The sequence below is a fragment of the Diabrotica undecimpunctata genome, chromosome 3 (genome assembly GCF_040954645.1).
Source record: "Diabrotica undecimpunctata isolate CICGRU chromosome 3, icDiaUnde3, whole genome shotgun sequence".
Lineage (NCBI taxonomy): Eukaryota > Metazoa > Arthropoda > Insecta > Coleoptera > Chrysomelidae > Diabrotica > Diabrotica undecimpunctata.
The window spans coordinates 29532297-29552403 of record NC_092805.1 but is presented as its reverse complement, the minus strand read 5'-3'; the positions used below and the strand labels follow the sequence as shown (position 1 = coordinate 29552403).

General features: G+C 34.5%; 1 protein-coding gene across 8 annotated transcripts in view; it reads left to right on the top strand.

Moving 5' to 3' along the window:
- Nucleotides 1–8549: 8549 nt before the first annotated feature.
- The window catches only part of Wdr62 (WD repeat domain 62), a 466085-nt gene continuing 454527 nt past the window's right edge, over nt 8550–20107 (top strand). For all 8 annotated transcript variants that reach the window (XM_072525572.1, XM_072525571.1, XM_072525568.1 and 5 more), the window contains exon 1: nt 8550–8683. The gene's annotated coding sequence lies outside the window, so the exon portion shown is untranslated. The remainder of the gene's footprint in view (nt 8684–20107) is intronic.

Here is a 20107-nt window from a genome sequence, read left to right as displayed (position 1 = left end):
AATTAATATTCAAGTCACCGCATAGAATCATTCTGCTTTTATTGGACAGGTCGTCTAACAAATTTAACAGGTTCTGAAAAACTAGTTCCGTGGAAGAATCAGGTGATCTATAAATGCAAAGAATGTATAGATTAAGATTCTTGTTATAAACTAATGAAAACTTAAGGATTCATTCAACAGAAAGTCATATTTTGTTATAGGAGAGAAATGATTAGATATTTGTAGAAACAATTAGGGTGCCACCATCAGCTAAACTTAGACGATCATACCTAGCAATTGTGGTATATTTTTCTACAAAAAAGGCTCGTTGACTTCAAGCCAGTGCTCGGTAACCGCAACTATCGGGGAAAATCCCAATTCCTCTAGAAACAAAAATAAAGATCTATCTATAATCTATGTATCTATAGTTACCTACTAGATAATACTCTAGTATCTGTACCTATTCTTGAACTGTTAAGTGATTTGACTTGTTTTAACAAGTTTCTTCTACAAAACTTAGTATATCTGCGGCGCTTACACTTTCGTCCAAAATAATGAGTGTCATAAAAGAAGGTATACATTTTCGTTAATACACTAAAATTGAGGTATACAAGTTCGTCCAAGGGGTCAGGTAAATTTTCGTAATGCTTTTCGAAGAAGCAATTAATATTAAATATATAAATATGTACGAATCTTCGAGTTTGTTCATTTGTGAAAATATTTTCAAATGTTTATATTGCTATAGTCTTGAATTGTGTTATGAAAATCATTTTTTCTTCAAACGTTATGGAGAATATGTTTTATTCGTGAATAACTATAAATTCAATTTTGCCGAAAAACTAAAAAGTGGGGAATCACGCTGGAGATGTCGTACCAAAGGTTGTAACGCTGCCGTCTACACAATTGGGGATGATGTAGTAATTTCTAGACAAAACTTAAATCATTCTCATGAAAGTCTAGAGGCCAACTGCATTCAACAACAGTTTGTAAGAGTAGCAGCTAAGCGTAAAGCTGCAGAAGATACAAGTACGCAACCCAGGAAAATTTTACATCCCGTTTTAAGTGAAGAAGAAAGTACCAATTTAACTATTATGAATTTGAAATCAGTGAAACGAAGTATTTATAATGTAAGAAGAAAATTACCCCCAGTTTTACCAAAAACGTTAGAAGAAGTACTGGAAGCATTGGAAAAATTAGAGGACCCTATCATCACATCTAAAAATGAAAACTTTTTATTGGTAAATGATAAGAATGCAAAATTGACTATTATATCTTGTGACATAAATCTCAGACATTTATGTAAGTGTTCTAGAATATATATGGATGGTACATTTAAATATTGCCCAAAATTCTATTATCAAATGTTTACAATTCATGGATACTACAATGACCACTACATTCCACTAGTATTTTGTTTATTGCCAGATAAATTATCATCTACATAATATGAAACATGTTTCAATTTGATAACGACCAAATGTTCAGAGCTAACTTTAAATTTTCTTCCAAAAGATATTGTCATTGATTTTGAAAAATTAATTCATAAGGCTGTTAAATCAGTTTGGGGTCAATCTAAAATAATCGGAAGTAGATTCCATCTTTCGCAGGTTTGGTGGCGTAAAATTCAAGAACTTGGCTTAACAAATGATTACACAAACAGAACTGAAGTGGGAAAATGGATTGGTCATTGCTGTGGTCTTCTTTTTCTAGATCACCAAGAAGTCGGTGATTGTTTAGTTTTTGATCTGATCGAAATTATGCCCGGGAGTGTCGAACTAAATGCTTTTGTTGATTATTTAGTTGAGACATATGTTGATGAAAACTCAACATTTCCACCAATACTCTGGGCTGCAAAATCATCAGAAACTACGAGAACAACCAATGCATGTGAATCTTTCCATTCACATTTACATAAATCCTTTAATACATACCATCCGAATAAATTCGTGTTTTTAGAGGCTATCAATCAATATCAAAATGTGATCTACATTAGAATTCAAAGTATTCATAAATGTAACAGACCTAATAACAAAACTGTAGCTCGTGAGAAATTTTTAAAAAGTAAAATAGAAAATTTTAATGAAAAAACTATTACTAGGCTGGAATATGTTAAATAAACATTCCATTATTTTAGTTTTTAAGTAAGTTTATTATTATTTGCCATTTATATTATAAGTTATAAATGAAATTCACTAAGCTAAGATAATAAATTTTATAACGCAGTAAGACACTTTTTTTTTTATTATGGGATCAATCCCCGCGGACCTCGACCCCTGGACGAAAGTGTATATGCAAAAATATTTTGACTTGGACGAAAGTGTTATTTCTTCAGGTAAAAATTCAACGTAAAACTGAACTCATTACGATATTCCGGACGAAAGTGTATCTGCTCTATATCTGAATTAGAAATAACAAGTTTTAACAAATAATAATTAACAAATAGGTTGCAAATATTTCCAGTGAAACCCTAAGTAGAGAAGTACCTAACAAAAAACATGGAATTAGATGCGTTATATGACCCTACTTTAAGCCAACCCTGTATAATAAAACAACAACATACAAGTACCTTTTATAAATTTAGTACCTTTTTTATAAAAGTGTGATTTATTCAACCACTTAAACACTTCAAATTTTATGGCGTAAAATAGCTTTAAAAAGACTAAAATAATCATCCTAATTGAATATTCTGGTCTGGCGTAAAATAATGTTTATTTAAAATAATTAAAGTGGTAAACTCAGTTGTGTGTATATCTAACATAAACAGATTTCGTTCGTTTTAACTTAATCCTGTTCCAGGATTTATAAAACACGGTAATATTATTACAAAACTATTTGAGTACTTAATCCCATATATTTTTGTTTGTAACTTCCCTGTTTATTTATCAACTTCAACTTAACAACATCTCGAGTATCTACGCGTGTCTGGCAACTAACAATGAAAACAAACAGCTTCCGACTGAAAGATTCTAAATCTGAACATCCTAATCATATTAATTTAAATACAAGTTATACCTGCAATGCTTTTCAGAGAAAAACACCTTTACGGGTGATAATTCCCATCTCTGTTGTCAGCGTATGTGGCCGTATACCCGTCCTTCAATAGATACCATGCATTGCTTGATTCGCACAGCGTTGCCGGTTTCGATAGAATGCTTTGATATGAACCACAAAAAATGTAAATGTACTGCATTAATTAAAAAAAATACATTTTAAATTTTAACTTTAAGTTTTTGAAATACTGGAGATTTTGTAGATAGATAGTTAATTGAAGATTATGAATTTAAAAAAGTCGACATACAAATCACTATATTTTTTATGACTAAATATGAGGAGGTAACATGCAAACAGCCTTAAGTCACACAAAAATCAAAGTTGAGTTAGATGTGCCAATGCATTGTTCTGTTGTAGCCAAAATGGTTTATTTTATCTAATTCATGCAAAAAAATTATTACCAATGGTAAAAGCATGTTAAAAACCACCTTTAAAAGCAAAACAACTTATTTCCACTATACTGGCCATGCTAACCAGCTTATCACCAACCAACCAATAGAAGCTCTGCAACTGCCACTCAGCTGACCCAGTGAGTCTTACAAGTTTGAGGTTATGTGAGGGTTTATTGTCAAAGTGTCAAACAACTAGTAATTGCTTTATTATTTAAAGGATAATGGATGGGGCAAATAGAAGTGTAAGTGTTGGTGAAGGAAATGAAGGGACTAGAAAGAGAAGAGTTACAGGATGAAAAAAAAAGTGAACAAATTATCAGGTATGTAGCTCCTAAAAGAGCCCTAATTTTTGTACCGTTTAAGCACAACAATAAACGTTTCACGTGCATAATAATAATAAGGCTTATTTACATCAACGCTTTGAAAGAAGAGTTTTATAAAGTTCCAGACACAAAAAGACAAGACAATATAATCGCCAGTCTAATTCATACAATACAAATCAAAGTAGATAGACCTAATGAAATCGTAGGCTTCCACGGCCAGAGTCAGAATTATAGTTTATTCGTCTTTCGGGTTTGGACCGTGTCATTTGTGAGTGACCCAAAAGTGGGTTCATCTCGACGTTTCGCTACAATTGTATGTAGCTTCTTCAGGAGAAGCTACATTCAAGGAGAAGAAAAAGAAAACAAAAGACAGGAAGATGGGTAGTTAGCAACGGTAACTCAACGCAACCAGAGGCGAATACTAACTACCAAGATGGGCATTTGGTCACAGTAACTAAACTACTTAACGCAGCCAGAGGTGAAAACCAAATGCCAGGACAGGGATTCACGTCCAATAGCTCAGAACACTAACGCGTCGAGAGGCGGGGAGTGAATCCGACGATTACTCCGCTACCGCTCTATTTATAGTCGCGGTGACCTGTCGTGTCGGGACGTATCGGCACACTCCGTGGCGCGAACGTCAAGAAGCGCGCGCTGGCCAATCATGTGGCTGCATCGTGGTAGCGGGACCGGACGGCGGCTCTAGACTGAGATTCCAGATGGGAGACAAGTAGTATCCTTCCTCTCGATTGATATTATGTGGATTTTTTCGGATCTCTAGAGATTCGCGGATTTTCCTGGAATAAAAGAAGGGGCTCTTAGAAATAATATGGGTTTTTTCGAACAATATGGAATGACCGGTTTCTTGGCAGTGTTCTGCAACTGCAGAATGGGAGAAAAGACCTGATCTAATGCATCTTTGATGCTCTTGAATCCGAGTTTTGACGGAACGACCAGTTTCGCCAATATACACTTGTCCACATGAACAAGGAATAGAATAGACACCACAGGAAGATAGGGGCGGTAATGGGTCCTTAGGAGAGGGTAGATATTGTGAGATTTTTTTGGGTGGTCGAAAAGTAGTCCTGATACCTTCTTTGCGAAGAATTTTGCCAATCCTATCAGTGACACTTCGAATATACGGAAGAAAAGCCACAGGAGTCAAAATGCACAAAAATGTGCATTTTGAGTTTGCTGGTGAAGGGAAAAGAGGAGGTGACTCTATCAAAAATAAGAACTATCTGAAGAAGGAAAGTGTTGACAGTACATAAGAAAGCTCAGAGGAACTGAATAACATTACAGAAAATAGGAGTCCAAAAGATAATATCTGAGTAGTGGGTTAAATTTTAGTAAACGAAGTAAAATATTAACATAGGCTTTAAGTCACCTTCCTCGGATATGTACAGTACGTGCTGCCTTCTTAAAGAACAAATTAAAAGTGCACCAGCACAGTCTGCTGAAAAGACGCAGCTAATGGTTGAAAAGCAGATTCATTTAAGAAAAGCAAAGGCATTTTATGAGTACATGGAAATGGATGTTTTTTTTTCTGTTAGCCTTTGCTTTCATCTTCAACAAATTCAGTCACAACCGAAAAGTCTAATTCAAGCTTATTACGTAAGACAAATTTGGTTTTATAATTTTTTTTTTTTTGAAAGCACACATACTATTACATAATATCACAATGATATACTCACCCTAATCATAAATCAACTGGTATTACTAATGATGGTACAACAGCACACCTTGTACAAAAAAGGGCCGTATTATCCTTTTTAAAACTCTAAAATGCATCGTTTTCGAGTTATAAACAATTTAAGTGACAATCTGAAAACATGCGAAAATTGTCACTTTCAAAGCTCGATAACTCGATAAATAATATTTTTAAGTTTAACAATCGTCAAATCAAACCTAAAACTACATTTTATAAGATCCCGAAGAGTTTTTATTAATAACTTTATTGAAACGATTTGTTTATATATATATATATATATATATATATATATATATATATATATATATATATATATATATACATTTATTCATGCTTGAGCATATGCTAGGTGGGTGGCTTTTATCGAAAAAATCTATTTCATAACCACAAGCTGAAACTTGTTTTAACATATAGATTATGATGTCAATATATTATGTTTAAAAGTTTATCGAAAGTTTTCCACGGAAACCTTTTTATTTATTACTATAATTTATTATATGGGTTATTATAAGACGAAAGTTATTCTTGTGATTTTTTCGTAAAATGTAAATAAACAATGGAAATGCCAAGAAAAAGCCAAATTTAGGGTTTTGACGTGACAACGTCTTAAATTAGGTTGTGGCTCGGAGTCATTCATGAAAAAGTGTAACGCCCGCTCACGTCTGTTACGATGAGTTACCGAACGAGAGAGAGGCCCGCCGGACCGGCGAATGCCTTGCGTCTCTCTCCCACTCAAACATGATCGGTCCGCTGCGCGCGCAGCACTAGAGAATTAGGCGCGTTGAATCGGTGCGTGCTTGTGTCTCTGTCTTTCTCGAGCGTTCTTGGCGTTCAAGACACATTACAGCAGAAACACTTCCTTTCATTTCATATTTCTCCTATCATCGTCCTATCCTCAACAAAATCACTCAAATAGAAATTAGTTAAGTTTAAGTTTACATGTACAATGTTTTAGTAAACAAAATATATTTCTATACTTAAAATTTGTGCAATTCTTATTTTCATTCAATTCCTTGTTCCTATTGTGCAATTTAATAATATTCATATCAATAAATATTCTACCGAGAAAAATACGTTGTCACGTAAAATCTTCGCCCGTAAAACCGACTTTACAGGCAACCGATTTTTTTTTAAGTAACTTTTTAATAGGTTTCAATATATAGACTTGACGAAACTAAACTTTAACGTTCGAAACACATTGATTATTTCTTACGCAAAAGCTGAATCTTGTTTTAATCGAAATATTATGAGGCTGCAACGTTACAGTAAAAAGTTTATCCAAAGTTTACCAACGAAACCTGCTTATTAGAAAACGAAAGACCACCCTTATAGCTATCCTCCTAGCATATGCTCATGCATGTATATATGTACGGTTCTTCTCAGATCATTTTTTCAGTGCGTCATTAATTATGACTCATATAATGTATTGGATGTTTCGAGAATTGTTTCATGTAATTATTGACGAATCTGACAGATGTCAGGGTCCTACTTAACCACAGGTAAAAAACTTATATCATTAAACTAGTACTTTAATTGCAATATGGATTAAATAAAAAACAATATTGTTTATTAAATTTATTGTTTATTTATAATTGTATATAATACAAGCATAGTTAGTTCGTTTTCTAGTTATACAATTAAATAATTTGACGTCATTATTTGTAAACACAAAAAAGCCGGTTTTCAAAAATGTTTATTGGGTGACTAATATAATTATTTCAGTAAATATCAAGTAGTAATATACCTGAAACAAAAAACGGGATGTGGCACTCCGCGAGTGGCCGAGTAGAGGAAGCATAGCTTTCTTATCGTCTAAGCAAGGAGCGTTTTAATTTACTTCAATTTATTTTATTCTATTTCTATTTGATTCGATAATCGACTCCTTTCAATAATCGATTCAATTCGATAATCAATTTTTTTTCGATACCTACCAATCGTCTTATAGTTGGCAAAGAAATTCCTATCGCCTCAGCAACACGCTGAAATAAACAATAGGTAAAACAATTTTATTTTCAGCATAATTTTAAACTTTCCTCACGAACAGCAAAAATTGGTAATAAAGTTTGTAGGTACAGCTTCCTTTTCTAACTGAAAATAGTTCAGTTATGTTAGTATCAGCACTTGTTCCTTTTCTGTATATATTGGCATTTTTTAAATATTTTAATGAACAAATAAATAATCCAAAACCCAAAATAATGCACAGCGCTGTGATATCATGTCAAATATTGAGCTGAACGATAACGATCACTTCACTCTTTGACACTTTGACAAAGGATGGCAAACATGAATGAATTACTACGCCAAGTGTTCGTAATTCGCCGAATTGATTGGCTTTAGAAGGCGCGCATTTTAAATATCAACGAATCAAACGTAGGTTAGGAATAGACCGGTTATGTATGTAAGGCGCAACGTAGCTCGATTTTAACAATTAAAAAAATGCATTGCAATAAAGTTATGGATAAAAATCCACATACAGGATTTTACAAGGTCCAAGAACTTAAAAATATTAATCTTTTACTAAGTTATCGAGTTTTTAAAATAACATTTTCGCGATTTTTCAGATATTTACTTGTTTATAACTCGAAAACGATGCATTTTAGAAAAAAGTTACTAAGGTCCTTTTCTACTCATAGTGAACCTTTTAACTAAAAGACTTGTTCCGGACAAAAACATTAAATTTGATAATTTGTTTTAAACAATTTTTGACCATCACTTTCTCTGGGCAACATCCACGTTTTATAAAGTTGACTATTTCAAGTAAGGTTGTGCAAAAATATGGAATGAGAATATTTTTATTCGCCAGTGCGCCCATACTACTAGGACTAGTCTAATGAGAGGGTAATAGTCTGAAATACGTTTTTATCAAGATCGATGAAATATACTATAATACAGTCCTTTTAAAGAAATAAACAAAAACATAAAAGAATGAGGTTGATATCCAAGTTTCTGTTCGTTGTGGTCAACCACTTGATTTCATTCAAATGTTTAACAATACGATAATCTACTATAGCGGCATGCTTATTCATTGTTCATAAAGTTTTTTTATCGAACTACACGGAAAAATTTGACATTCAACAGCTGGCAACCGCGCATCCTATTCCAGTTCACTCTAAATATCCAATATGGCGATATCTCTGTTTTTGTAGACTGTAGTGTTGAAGTGTTTCTAGTGTTTTAAAGCGGACTTTTTTAGTGTGTGGTTAAGGGATAACACCAAATAAGATAAGGTAAGTTTTTAATGAAATAATTTTATGTATTTTCACTCAAAATTGTTACAATATTAATCAATCCAATTAGTGAGGTTACAAATTTGAAAAATCAATTAGAAATAGGTTAGAATTCTCATACTTTGTCTTTTTATTGTTTATTTTATTACAATATAGCTCATAATTGTACCGATAATTGTACTATTTGAACATTCTTTATGTGGGTCTAATGAACAAATGAAATAGTAACATCATTTGACATAACCGTTATCAAAAACTTTGATAACATCTTGTTGAAAAGTGCAAGTTAAAAATATCATTGTATTTGCCACAAGACGTTTTACACAAAACGTGACATTCGTCTTTGTTTGTTTACATTTACAAAAATCGATAATATTACTTAATTAAAGAGGGCCCTAACCCTACGAGCCCTACCTAAAACTTGCATGTTCATGTTTATTTGAACGTGGGGGAACTCTACCTTTATTTTGTTAAAATGGTTGTAAATTTGACACCCCTTGTATTAGGATTTTTTAACATATTTGAATAATATAAATGTATTTGCATAGCTTCTGTTTAACAATATTTGTACGATGTGTGGATCATTTTTGAATAAGTAAATGTTTTCAAACAACAAATTACAAATATTTTTAGTTCATTGTTTTGGTTAGAATATAAAATAAATAAATATGTGATTTGCATTTTTAAAGCAATGGTGTGCTGATAATTTAAAGTACAGAATAATAGAACACTGTGATCATTTTTTTTTATTCTGGGTACAATGATAAATAAACAAATCAAAACGGCTCTTTTTTTATTACAACAACCGATGCAGTATCAAAATCAAAGTATATTTGTCTGTATATAAAGTGAAATATCTATTAGCGGGTGGTGGATATACTTCCAAAGGGAGAAGTAGTTCCACGAAGGTCATTAAGAGTTACGTAGGTATATTATTATCTAAAGGTTATCAATGTAAACATTAAGAAACAACTTCTAACAAACATTAATCAATAAATGCTTTGTCTCCAATATGAGGGTAAACAAACCTTCAGTAAAGCCTGACGAGCATTTGTACCTAATCTGTTTATCTTGCCAAACTTTTCATACAAATTGTCCTTCATGATTCCATGTTTCATCCAAATATAAAATATCAGTTCTGAGTTCTCAGTTTTTCAATTTCAAGTACAGAGATTCTAGCGTATTTCTCCCAAACAGTGTTAAATTGATGAAGGCCGTCCGGCCACAGCTTTTGTCCTCGAAAACATTGATGCTGTGTTTTTGCATGATCATTTGGCGATCAGCAAGATATAAAGCCGTTGGATTCCTCCTACTTTGAGGCTATATAAAGGCATGTGCAGACTGGTGCTGAACCACACTTAAACATCTGGTTCAATGGAGGCGACTCACATCTGGTATGGAAAATCGTGACAAGTGATCAAACAGGGATATATTGCTATAAGCTCGAAACGAAAATTTTCGTATTTATACAATCAAACCAAAGCAAACAAAAGTAGTCCGCGCTCACAGCATTGGCAAACAACTCGTCGCGATTTTTTGTGGAAATAAGCGATATTTTGTCACGATTTAGTTGGATAATGGTAGATCCACAATGGTCAATATGTCTGAAAAGTTCCAGATAAGTGCATATCCATTTTATAAGGCTGAATTCAGACCAACACTATAATTTATTGCTAATTTATTACGGAAAGAGAAAATTTATTGCTGTAGCCGTTTTCGAAAAAAGTGGGTATGCTAAACTTTATAAAACTAGCATAGCCATAGCTGTATCTCGGCAAGGAAAAGGGCTACAGGGCCCATCTTGGCGGCATGTTTTAATGCTAATTAATTGCTGTTGATTGGTATATTAAACAATTCCCAAAAGCTACCCCATCGTCCCCTAGCTCAAAACACACCCCCCGGAAAACCGAGATATCGCCCAAAAAACGAACCGCAAGAAATTAATTGTAAATCTATTGCCGAAGTTTTACGCCAAGATATAATTTATAGCTGCCACCGTTTCCGAGGAACAATGATTATGCTAAGTTTACGGTAAAGTTATCATAGTCATAGCTCTCTCGGCGATGAATAAGGCTACACAGCCCATCTTGGCGGCATATTTGATTGCTAAATAATTTTTAATTGCTATTGATTGGTACAATACTGTGCAAATTAATGGAATCATAAGCTGTTTTAATGAAAACACAGTTTATTTAGAAACAAATTATAATTTGACAAAACTATGAAGGTAAACTTACATCATTTAATAGGAAATATGTCCCCCTTTGGCTGCAATTACTGCTTTTACCCGTTTTGGCATAGATTCTACGATCTTCTGAGAGTTTCCAGATATTCCTTCATCTCGAAACCAAACATGAATGGCCGCTTCTATCATTTTTATTTTTGTAGTACAGTCGATTTTGCGCAGTCTAGCTTTGCAAATGGTCCATAAACTTTCAATGGGGTTGAGGTCTGGCGAATCACCGTGCCAATCTATAATATTAATTTTATTTTTGAAAAATTCCATCATTTGCTTCGACTTGTGACAGGGAGCAGAGTCCTGTTGAAGAATTGCTCCTCCGTGGGGCTGACATTTTTGGAGTTATGTGTCCAAACGCTGTTTCAAGATGGATTTTGTATTTTTAGTTGATCATCGTGCCTTCGATTAGTACCAAAGATCCAACAACCATGTATGAAAAACGTCCCCAAAACATTTTTTTGACTGTATGTTTTACGGTTTGATCAATATGAGATGGTGTAAGGTTTTCATTGTCAGACTTCCTCACGAATTTCGACCGCTGTCCCTGAACTATAAGGTGAGTTTCATCTGTAAATAGGCCTTTTCTCCAGTCGTCTACAGTTAAATTAGAGTATTTTTTGTCCCACAATATCCTTTGTTTATTCATTCGTTCAGTTAGAAGCTGTCTTTTCTGTGGACGCATTGTCCTTCTACTATTCTCCAAAGATCTTTTCCGAACAGTTGAGTCATAAATCGCTAAACCTGATGCTGGTAGATCTTGTTGGAGCTCTTGGCTTGTTTTTCTTGGGTCCAATTTGCTCTTTCGAGGTAAAAATCTTTCATCTTCTGATGTTTTTCTATTTCTTTCGCATTTTCCTAACCTTTTCACATCCATTGATCCCGTTTCTCGTTTATGCTTCAACATATTACTTACTATCTCCTGACTCACTCCACACGTTCTTGCGATTTCCTTTTGTGAAGTGTGTTCACTTAACGTGATAATCTTTTCACGCTTCCTAAGCGTAATATCCATGATGGAATTAAACGAAACAAACTCACTAATTACCGAAAATAACACAACATAGTACAAACCAACATAAACTTAGTGGTAAATGTCCTAAAACACCCTCAAATAAAAGGCAGAGAAAAGAAAATTTATGTTTTCGATGCTTGGTCAGTTGTAAATGTGTGTACAGTGTTGCCAACTGTGAATATTGAAAAATGTCACAATCATTCCAATAATTCGCACAATACTGTACATTGACCAATCTTCAAAAACTACCCCATCATCCCTTAGCGCAAAACTCATTCCGAGAAAAACGAATTAATTGCTAATTTATTACTGAAGTTTTACGCCAAGAAACTATTTATTGCTGCAACCGGTTTCTAGAAACAATAGTTATGCTGACTTTGCTGCAAAGCTAGCATAACCATTGCTATATCTCGGCAATGAAAAAGGCTGGATAAAAATATTAAACAAAATGCAGCATGCTGATTTATTTATAAATTTCCCAAAATCTGTACGTGCGAGGTTATGTGTCCAGAAAAGATCAACTAGTTGCGAGTCGTAGCTGATTAAAAGTTAAAAACATTATTCGGACTCGGTTTATTTGCACAAGCTTATCAAAAATCAGTCCCTAATATTAAATTCCTAAAAAAATACGGACCACCTTGATTTTGTTAAGAAATGTTTTCATACAAATTTCAAAGGTTTTTGGTTGATTCTGAACAAAAAATGTCCTAGTAACTTTTGTCAAAGTTGATCGTTTGTAGAGTTATAATAAGCATTTGAAATTTTGAAAAACGCGAAGTCGGCCATTTTCAAAGCTCTGAAACTCAGTAAAAAATAACTTTTGATGTTAAAAAGTACTTAAAGTAAAGCTTAAATATCCACGTACAAGATTCTGATGTGTTTTCAAAATTATTTTATTGCAAAATTCTTGTTTTTATTTGTTAACATTGCGCTCTCAACGATACCAAATGTTGTGTCGCACTAACGCCGAGTATATAATAGGTACCTGGTAAATTTGTAGCTGGCACTTGAACTTATCTATTAAATTGTTTCATTTTATATATCTTTTTATAATGTTTTAAATTATTAACTGGCTAAAAATCTTTCGAAAATCTATACCTATTTAATATTAATTCTTATTATATAGGTGGAAAATGTTACATTTTAAAGCGAATTTAATGAATAAGCAATGATTTAGTTGTTCCGCTGAGCGTATCGTAAGTCTTCTTTCAGACGGTACGATATTTTGTCGTAGTCGTGTACGGCAACAATGTCGTGTATAGCAATTAACTCATTGATTAAATGTAAGCTTTTATTCATTACATGTAAATCTAAGTCGCACACGACTGTCGTATTACCACGGTAGTTTCACTGCTATGACACGATCTCGGGATCGTCAACGATTGCAGTGTTACAAGCAAGTCTATTCTAGTTTTCACACTTGTCGTGCGTTTGTGAGAAAACTCGATTTATGATTGAAAGTCAACAGTGGTAAGTAGTGGTAAAAAATTAATAACGAGCTTCTTATCAATCTTGTGGAACAGCGGCCGATGTAAAAGGATAAAACTTTAGAACAGTATAATAACCGAAATAAGGTTGATTTTTGGCTACAATGCCATAATGCAAAGACTATTAACCGCTTTCTTTTTCTTTCATCCATCATACCAGACAGTATGTAACACTTCACAGTACGACTACGGCAGAAATGGAATGATGTATGAATGTAACCTAACTTTTATTCACGACAACGAAAAAATATCGTCAGTCTGAAAGAAGCCTTACTTGTCCGAGGCAGCCGGATTTCGAGTATTTTCTTTCTGATGCAATAACTCAAAAAAAAAACTTATAGAAGTTAATGAATTTTTGTAGGCAACTATATCATTGGCGATTCAAGGACGAGCTGTATAGTTTTTCATAAAAAGTGCATTATTGAACTTTTTGCAGCAATTTTAGCATGGTTCGATACAATAAGACGAAATTTTTGTCCGATTTTTCCGAGGATGAGTTTTGCGCTAGGTGGTAATTTTTAGGGATTCGTCAATGTACCAATCAACAGCAATTACTTAGCAAAAAAATATGACGCTAAGATGGGCCCTGTAACCCTTTTTATTACCGAGATATAGCTATGGCTATGCCAGCTTTACTGTAGCATAATCATTGTTTCTCGAAAACGATTGCAGCAATAAATTGGCGTAAAACTTCGGCAGTAAATTAGCAATAAATCAATTCCTTGTGGTTCACCTTTTGACCGATATCTCGGTTTTCCGGGAGTGGGTTTTGAGCTAGGGGAAGATGGGGTAGCTTTCGGGATTGTTTAATATACCAATCAACAGCAATTAATTAGCAATAAAATATGCCGCCAAGATGGGCTCTGTAGCCCTTTTCTTTGCCGAGATATTGCTATGGCTATGCTAACTTTACCGTAAAGTTAGCTTACCCACTGTTTTTCGGAAACGGTTACCGTAGTAAATTAGCAGTAAACAGAATTCAAATAATCACGATCATCGCTAACCTTCAAAAGAAGACGGATTATGTGTACTGTTACAAAAAGTGTTACATGATCGGCTATTTACTCGGATCAGTCGCGCACCCAGATGGGGGGGGGGGTTTGGGGGTTAAAACTCCTCCCAGGACCCTATTCCGACACTGTTACTCACACATTTTAAGGACTCAAAATGGAGGTAACATCATAAAAAAAATTTCGGCCCCCCCAGAGGCAAATTCTAGGTGCGCTACTGACTCGGATAGAGCATGTTTAGATCTTCGTATATTCTTTGTTGTAATACTGTATCCATTGTACATTGTGAGTAGTTTGATAATATTTTGTTTTGTATAATTATTTTCTGACATTGTACTAAACAACCACAAGATTTTTACACGACTTAATTCTCATTACAAATATCCGTATTTTGATGTCTTTTTTAGTAGCCTAACGGATATGGTAAGCCATAATAATCGAAAGTTTTAAACATAATTCATTTACCTCTGTGGTCTGGGTTTTTTAATTTCTTGCATACTAAACAAAACGGTATATGTATATACATATTGCAGTTCTTTATTATATTGTATACTTATTTGTGCATTTTAGTTTAATTTTGTCAAAAATAGTATATTATACAACGATTAATAATTTAATGGTTGCATTATGCTGCGAATACGTGGGTTACGGCTCCTATCCGTCAAGCAAGTGTCGTAAACAATACGATCATCGTATGACTTGATCCCTCAGGCGAGTGTCGTAAACAATACGATCATATTAATGCCCATAAAGTGCGAGTGGTTTTATTATTTTTGATACGACAGTCGCAATAAGAAAAAATAATTTATTTATTAAAATTATTAAAATATTTGACATGGCTGAAGAGATGACCCACATATATAATCATGAAGGATAAATTTTGTGAAAAATTTCTTAAGGTGCAATTCATTTCTGTGAGGCCTCTATCATCCATTGTCTTGTCAGGTGAGATGTTGGGCAGTGAGAATTAAATTGTTCTATTTTTAGCAGCACTACAAAGCATGGTATAACTATGGATTACCCTTTATTACGCAGACATGTCATCGTTTTACGTCCTAGGCCACTTTTACCTTATATCTTTTCTTCATATATTATTTTATGAAAGATCTTCGTTCTCTTCGTAATATGTACTTGAAGTATGCAATCTTGTTACTTTTTATATGTTAAAATACATAATACATACAATAAAGTAATTGTAGAGCCTACGTATTGGAGTTTTTTACATATTCAAAATTGTGTGTATCCATTGTTACATTTTGCGCTATTCTACCTCTACCTGCTCCAAGGTTATCTGCATAATACGTATTTAGTTTTCTCTATATTGATGTTTAGTCCTACCTTTTTCTTCCCTTTTTATATGTTTTAGTATTGTTCTTCTTCTTCTTCTTCTTCGGCTTTTTTCTATTATGAGTCCGCCGTATTCGTCATCCACAGGGTTCTATTCTCCCACTACCTTCTCTGAGGTCTCTATCTATTATAGCATTTTCTGTGTGCATCCGGTACGGTAACCTAGATTTACTAAAAGACAGGTACCTCCAACCACAGTCCAACAGGCTAAGCTTATACCTATATCATGAAAAGAGAATTCCCCCAAAAACACTCAGACGACATCAAAACCATGACACCGTTCACAACTGTACTACTGGCCAATATCCTCCTTGATTGCAGAGACCTAATCTGCATTGCCTCCTCACGTTCTATCTCATACGCATCTCGCATTTCTAAACAGATTGTATGATTGGAGCAGTCAACTGCACAGATATTAGTGGGAAAAAACATCTAATTAAAAACCTACTACATAAGTACGATGTACACATCCTCACCTTAATTAATACATTTTCCCCTTCCCCTAACTTCTCAGGTACACCACGTATCACAATCTTAAAAGTCAATTCTCTCACGGGATTGACATCGTCATTAATAAAGATGTTTCTAAAAAACCACACACGCTCCCTCCCAACATCAATTTCAAAACATCGACTACCTCGCAGTAGACATGCTCCATAGAAACACTACCACAACAGTAATCGCTTATTATAGACACCCAAACGTGTCCCTATCTGAACCTCTGATTGAGTATTTTTCCACACTCAACAGAGCCATTCTAATGGACGACCTCTGCACCTCTGTTGCTTTATACAATCTTTGTGTTATATTAACCCATTTCTCTCTAACGTGCGTTCTTCTCACTACTTCCCATACGGTACACGGGCACGGTATCGTATGATTTCTCCAAGTCGATAAAGGTCATATTATGTGTTTCAATATTTTTCTCTTTGTTCTTTTCTATCACTTGCCTCGTAATTAATATATTATCTAGACATGATCTGGCTTTGCTGAATCCGAGTTATTCTTAGCCATAATGGTCCATGTCTTCTATTTTTTCTTTTATAACTCTGGACAAGATTCTTGCTATTAAAGGCATTATACTGATCCCTCTTTAGTTATTTATTGACCTTTATTCATTTTTTTGAAAATAAAGGACATGTATCATTCATCTAGAATCTTCCTCTGCTGCTTCGATTTCTCTGAACAACATTCGTATAAATGCGTCTCCATATTTCAGCAGTTCCATTTTTATGCTCCATGGGCCTAGTGCTTTGTTGTTTTTGGCTTTCTTTAGTGCTTTAGTTATATCGTCCTCTGTTGTTGTTATATCAGGGATTTCTTAGAATACTCCGGTCTATTCTCTTGCAATAATTTCGTGTAATGCTTTACATACTCCTTTGATTTAATTATCTGTATGATCTTTTGACTTCGTTTATTTCTTCTGGTTTTAATTTTTTTCCAAGCTTCCGTTGATTTGTTATACCCTATCGTATTGTCTATATCTCAGCGAATTCTCTCCCAGTATTCGTTCTTCTCGTGCCTATCTTTGCTTCACTTGTCGTCTGAGGGTGACATATTCTTGTAACATGTTTTAGTTAAATTAATAATCTTACTTGATACCCCTATACTTTCCATGGTCACCCGCATAACATTCCTTACAATAGTATCAAACGCTTGTCGGAAATCTATACATCTCATCGCTGGTGTACATCCCAATTTAATTATCGACTCTTTTCCGGTAGTTTTCTAATAGTAAAAGTCTAGTGTTCTCCTTTCACAGAAGGATACTAAAAATATCTTATGTGGACCATGTCACCAACGTTGAGGTCCTACAGCGCATGACAAAAGAAAAAGAAGTGCTTAATTTAATTAAACAACGTAAGCTTGAGTACCTCGGCCACGTGATGCGGAACGAAGAAAAATATCGAATTCTTCAACTTGTTATGCAGGGTAAAGTATTTGGCAGAAGAGGACCGGGACGCCGTCGTATCTCGTGGTTGAAAAATCTCCGACAATGGTTTGGGATGACCTCAGCGGAGCTGTTTCGCAGAGCAGTCAACAAAACCATGATAGCCTTGATGATCGCCAACATCCGGACCGGATAAGGCACTGAAGAAGAAGAAGAAAAGTCTAATCTAATGTTCATCTCGGACGAGAGTTGCTCGGGTAGTCTCCACGGTTCTCTTCTGCATATGAGGAAGCCATATCTATCCCATACCTTTTTTACCAAGCATTGCATGACCTCATGCAGCTGCTTTACTCTATGTTTAATAGTTCTATTAACATTTTGTCGTTAAATTATCGCTCTTATTACTTTTGTTGTTTCTTAGTTGGTCGATTGCTTTTTAATCTCAATTAGTGATTGCGTTTTTGTTGTGTCTTACCTACAATGTTAGCTGTACCTCTTATATTCAACAGATCACTAAAATATTCTTTTCAGTTTTTCAAAATGTCTGTTGTGTCTGTTATGGTATCATTATTTTCTGTCTTCAAAATGTGTTCTATGGGATATAACCTTTCTTTGTGTTCTCCACCATCTTGTAAAACTCCCGGCTGTTTTTTGTAGTTTCATCTTTTTCCATGTTTGTTACTATTTTATTATAGGCTTTCTCCTTTTTTTTTATGAGTTTCCTTATGTCCGCTCTCTGTGTGTTGAATTGTAGCCTGTATCCATTTTTACTTCTTAGTATCTTGCGATAATGTTTTCTTTATGCAGTATCCTTTTTGACTAACGTTGTTTCAGTTGCACTTGTTATCGCTATCTTGACTTTGCTCCAACAGTTTTCTATCCTTATTTCTTTCTGCCTGACAGATTTTGTTTTAATTATATGACAATTTTTGTCCTGTTTCTCCTTAACCATATTTAAACTTTATAGTTTAGCGTCAAAACCAGTGGTATTAAAGCCCTAGTTGTGGACCGACCTTTCAAAAATATTTTTTGCTACTTGTTCGTCTCTGTTGCCATTTTGCCCCTCAGATATTTCTGGCGCCTCGTCTACACCAAATTTCTACTTCAATGGGGACCTGAATTTATTTTTATTTCCAACAGGCATTGCTAATAGGTTTAGCATAGGAGGGTAGTTTCATTCGATATGTCAAGGCTTAGGTTACCTATTTTTATGATGCATATTACATCTTGTCATCTGCTTTATATTTCTTATAGCTCTCGAAGTTAGCTCGCCTCCTCCAGATTCAGTTTTCACATGTTACACCAAATATACTTCTTAAGATCTTTTGTTCGATAATGAGTAGATGGTTTGCATCTGTTTTAGAAATGGTCCATATTTCCGAACTATATGTCAGCATGGTAGGATGAGCGTCTTAGTATTAAAGAGTCCAGACAATTAAACGGTATATGTTAAAAATTTTCTTGTATATTGTGTTCAAGAGAGTTATGTTACCTTGCCCAATAAGTCCCGGGTTAACCATAAGGTGGCGACATTAGTGAATTACTCATATGGCATTTCGGTATTGTCATCCTTCACAAGAATACTCTCAAAATGTTTATGTCATTCGGATTATTATTTACCGAGTTACGGTGCTTGAAGTTATGTTACTGGTGTGATTTTTATATAAAAAAACAGTTATGTGTTTTTATTTATAACTGTTATTTGATGAAAAAAACAAATAGTCTTCAAACTGAGTAATGGCTCAAAAGTGTTACTGGGACTCTGCTCAATCGATTACAACCATTAAACGATGGTTTGCTGAATTCAAATGTGGTCGTACCGACACCAATCATGCTGAGCGCTGTGGAAGGCCAAATGAGGCAGTTATTTATGAAAACATCGAAAAGAAGCTAAAAGTTATAATAGCAAAACGCAAAGTGAAGTTGCGAGAGATAGTTGACACTCTAAAGTTATCAAAGAATAGCGTTTTCACTATTAAACACAAAAATTTGGGTATGGGAAAGCTGTTTTCCAATGGGATGCCACGTTTTCTCACACTAGAGCAAAAACAACAAGGAATGGATGAGTCTCGGCAATGTTTCGATATGTTTTATCGGAATAAGTCGGAGTTTTTGCATCGGTATGTCACAATGGACGAAACATGAATCCATCACTTCGCTCCGGAATCAAATCGACAGTCATCTCAGTGGACCGTACCCGGAGAAAGCCGCCCAAAGCGACCAAAGACGCAACAAACCGCTGGAAAGATTGTGGTCTCTGCATTGTGGGACCCGCAAGGAATTGGTTTCATTAACTATTTGAAACGTGGAGAGACAATCAACAGCGCTTACTACATTGGTTTATTGTAGCATTTGAAGATCGAGATCTCAAAGAATATGCTTCATTTGTTGAAGAAAAAATTGTTGTTTCACCAAGATACTGCACTGTGTCACAAACG